This window comes from Notolepis coatsorum (genome assembly GCF_963971535.1).
Source record: "Notolepis coatsorum genome assembly, chromosome: 8".
NCBI classification, from domain to species: Eukaryota; Metazoa; Chordata; class Actinopteri; order Aulopiformes; family Paralepididae; genus Notolepis; species Notolepis coatsorum.
The window spans coordinates 3,806,295-3,810,786 of record NC_140172.1 but is presented as its reverse complement, the minus strand read 5'-3'; the positions used below and the strand labels follow the sequence as shown (position 1 = coordinate 3,810,786).

The 4,492-nt window shown below is 47.7% G+C and overlaps 1 pseudogene across 1 annotated transcript; it reads left to right on the top strand.

The window, feature by feature from the left end:
- Window positions 1-996: 996 nt before the first annotated feature.
- On the top strand, window positions 997-3,272 carry LOC311232909 (annotated as a pseudogene). Its single transcript has 2 exons — window positions 997-1,761; window positions 2,651-3,272. The product of its transcript is annotated as an uncharacterized misc_RNA (transcript).
- The last annotated feature ends 1,220 nt before the right edge of the window (window positions 3,273-4,492 follow it).

Genomic DNA, 4,492 nt, shown 5'->3' with positions numbered 1-4,492 from the left:
TTCATCAAGGAGGCTCACAACTAAACACGCAATGTTGCTCAATTAAAGAATTAAACAGTTAGAACCTGTCAAATCACAAGTCAACGTGTATACTTTCAGCATTTTCACGTTTGTTTACCAACAATTCTTTATTAGGATACTATAAGATGAATAATTCTAACACTGTTTTGTGTGTGGGACCGTGTTAGTGGGATTATCCCTGCCTCCCAAATCTAGGCCAGCCGTGTATAGGTGTAACAGAGTGACAGCCAATGAAATGGGTGCATTTGTCACGCTGTCCAAGGAGCTGAACTGCTCTCTAGTGCAGCCGTTTTCGGGAGACCGGGGTTGAATTCCCCGGGGAGCCATGTAAGAGCCAAAGCTCTATATATTTAGGTTATTGTATTATATGAATGTTTAATATTGATTGGATTTAGATAAAGTAATTGAACCGTCGTATTTGTCATAATAGAGCATTCTAGAACATAGAACCTTCTAGAACGTTTGTGGTGATGTCGTAATAGAACTTTCGAGAACATAAAACATTCTGGAACATTTGTGGTGATGTCATAATAGCCTTTCTAGAACATAAAACATTCTGGAACATTTGTGGTGATGTCATAATAGACTGGGAAAATACAGTTTTCTTACCTTGTAGTAGTACTTGTAGCTTGTATTGGTACTTGTGGCTAGTAGGATCTACTTGTAGTAGTACTTGTAGCTTGTATTGGTACTTGTGGCTAGTAGGAGCCACTTGTAGTAGTACTTGTATCTTGTATTAGTACTTGTGGCTAGTAGGAGCCATTTGTAGTAGTATTTGTAGTAGTGACAGGAATATTTAGGAAAGTAGATTTAGGACCACTTCTGTAAAGAGAGACTTTGCAAATAAACCATTTGTATATCTTTACTTTGCACTGGAGTGGCTGTGGACATTGCTTTTCTTTATCAACGGGCGTACTACTCACGAGTAAGTAATTTTTTATGCAGGGAGCGTTTATGCGACGCGTGCTAGCAGCAATGTCGAGCGGCAAGAAGAGTGCGCTTCTGTCCTCTTTGGCAGATTATGGAGACGATTCCGAGCCTAATTCTGATCCCGAGACCGAAGAGACAGGTGGCCATGGACGGGGTCTAGTCTCTGCGGGCTACGGGGAGGATGACCAGAGTCGGGTGGAGGATCCCAATGAGAAGGGCTTTGGAGATGAAGACAGCGGAGACAGTTCCCGCAACTCGGACATGGATGAGTCAGACGAGGGGAGAGACACAGATGATTATAAGGAGATCTCCGATGTAGAAAGGAGAGACCCCGATGAGCTGGTTGCGCTCTTCTCGGAGAAGGTGAGGAAGATGTCACCTGATGAGATCAGGATCCCCCCTGAGCCCCAAGGCCGCTGCTCCACTGACCTCCAGGAGAAGATATGCAAGCTGTACGACCGGAAACAACAGGAAGATTTTTGACACAAACTACATCCAGAAAAGGAAGGAATTCCGAAACCCGAGTATTTATGAGCAGCTCATCCAGTTTTGTAGTATAGATGAACTGGGAACCAACTACCCAAAGGACATCTTTGATCCTCACGGCTGGTCAGAAGACTCTTACTATGAAGCTTTAGCCAAAGCCCAGACAGTAGAGATGGACAAGCTGGAGAAAGCCAAGAAAGAGCGGACCAAGATTGAGTTTGTGACGGGTACCAAGAAAGGCACCAACCCCGCCAACACTGCACCCTCCACCGCCAGCACCACCACCACCACCACAGCCACAGTTGTTGGAGATGGTGTAGCCTAGTGAGTGGATCCACATCACCCTCCTGGACCAGGTTAACAGCCCCATCAGAACCACAGTGCTGGGGCAGAGGCTGCTACTTTTAAAACATTATCCTTCCATTTAAACTTGCACTTTAATTTGTATTATTTAATTTGTTTATTATGATTGGTTATTGTATTTGTTATTAAAATACATTTGATTAAGCAAGTAGCTTAATTAAGATCAGAAAAACATTTAAATAAAAAACTCGTAGTAGTACTTGTAGCTTGTATTAGTACTTGTAGCTAGTAGGAGCCACTTGTAGTAGTATTTGTAGTAGTGACAGGAATATTTAGGAAAGTAGATTTAGGACCACTTCTGTAAAGAGAGACTTTGCAAATAAACCATTTGGATATCTTTACTTTGCACTGGAGCGGCTGTGGACATTGCTTTTTCTTTATCAACAGACGCACTCCTCACGAGTAAGTAATTTGACCAGTGGAGTGGATCGTCGGCCCTCACATCGTTAGTATAGCGGTCAGTATCCCCGCCTGGCACGCGGGGGCCAGCCAGGGATCTAAGGCTTGTCAAAAGCTGGTTCGAATCTTGTTTTATTTTTTATTTTTTTATATATATATAAAATGAAATGGAGTTCTAAATGGCTAAATACATAGACATGCTTCATTTTATTCAATGTCATTTGGGCGATAACAGCGATACGACGTCAATATTGTCATCGAGAGAGAGAGAGAGAGAGAGAGAGAGAGAGAGAGAGAGCGAGAGAGAGAGAGAGAGAGAGAGAGAGAGAGAGAGAGAGAGAGAGAGGAGAGAGAGAGAGAGAGAGAGAGAGAGAGAGAGAGAGAGAGGTGGTTGCACAGTATAATAAATTAACTCAACCAACTGCCGTTATCGTGATAATATCTAACGAAGTCGGGGCCGACCACCCCTTCCTGCCCCTTCCTGCCCCCTCCACCCCGACTCCCCCTCCTGCCCCCTCCACCCCGACTCCCCTTCCTGCCCCCTCCACCCCGACTCCCCTTCCTGCCCCCTCCACCCCGACTCCCCTTCCTGCCCCCTCCACCCCGACTCCCCTTCCTGCCCCCTCCACCCCGACTCCCCTTCCTGCCCCCTCCACCCCGACTCCCCCTCCTGCCCCTTCCACCCCGACTCCCCTTCCTGCCCCCTCCACCCCGACTCCCCCTCCACCCCGACTCTCCTTCCTGCCCCTCCACCCCGACTCTCCTTCCTGCCCCCTCCACCCCGACTCCCCTTCCTGCCCCTTCCACCCCGACTCCCCTTCCTGCCCCCTCCACCCCGACTCTCCTTCCTGCCCCTTCCACCCCGACTCCCCTTCCTGCCCCCTCCACCCCGACTCCCCTTCCACCCCGACTCCCCTTCCTGCCCCCTCCACCCCGACTCCCCTTCCTGCCCCCTCCACCCCGACTCCCCTTCCTGCCCCCTCCACCCCGACTCCCCTTCCTGCCCCCTCCACCCTGACTCCCCTTCCTGCCCCCTCCACCCCCGACTCCCCTTCCTGCCCCTTCCACCCTGACTCCCCTTCCTGCCCCCTCCACCCCGACTCCCCTTCCTGCCCCTTCCTGCCCCCTCCACCCCGACTCCCCTTCCTGCCCCCTCCACCCCGACTCCCCTTCCTGCCCCCTCCACCCTGACTCCCCTTCCTGCCCCCTCCACCCCGACTCCCCTTCCTGCCCCCTCCACCCCGACTCCCCTTCCTGCCCCCTCCACCCCGACTCCCCTTCCTGCCCCCTCCACCCCGACTCCCCTTCCTGCTCCAGGATGGTGAAGGATCACTTTAACACAGTCCAGAGAACAGGGCCTGTAGCACGTCCTGTCATGAGATAATATTAGGGATGTCCGATATTATCGGCCGATATCGGCATTAAAATGTGATATTGGAAAATATGGGTATCTGTTTTCAAAAAAAAGAAAATAATAATAATAATAATAATAATTTACATTTCTATAGAAATGATGTCCGATATTATCGGCCTACCGATATTATCGGCCGATATCGGCATTAAAATGTGATATCGGTTGATATCGGTATCGGAAATTAAGAGTTGGACAATATCGGTATATTGGTATCGGTAAAAAAGCCAATATCGAGCATCCCTAGATAATATCACTTTATTATCACGGTGGGGAAATACAGTACACATCAAATGTTATCAAATAAGGGTTAGGGTTAACAAAATGAATACAATTCCTAATAACAGTACAGATTAACATATCGACAGAAATCACAAATATCTGCAGACATAACTGTATTATGTGCCCAGTGAAAGTAACAGAAAACACTTTCATACACACTAACATACAGCACCACAATAGGGGAAATAATGAGTATAGGTAGCGCCGGTAGGTTTAAACATCCTCTTTGGGCAGAAATGTTTGACAGTGGAATGGAAGTGGAACGTCATCCAATTATCTGCATAGGAGAAGGTGTGGCTATGGCTATGAACGTTATGTGCACAGAAATATGACTCAATATCGGTCACTGTTGTCTGGTAAAAACCTCCCATCTCCGGCTCTGGTCATCTTCAAGTGTCCATGCTCCTCTGTGTTTCAAGTATCAGGGCCCTCTAGGGATGTGGATTCAATATTTCTGCCTCTACCATATTTCAACGTTGATTCACTCATTTTGCTATCTGGGTTGAGTTGAAAAAAACACCAACCCTGCAATAGTTGAACAGTTGCAAGATACAGTGCAGGCCAAGGTGTTGGAACCTTCTTTGGAATGCAAATACAACC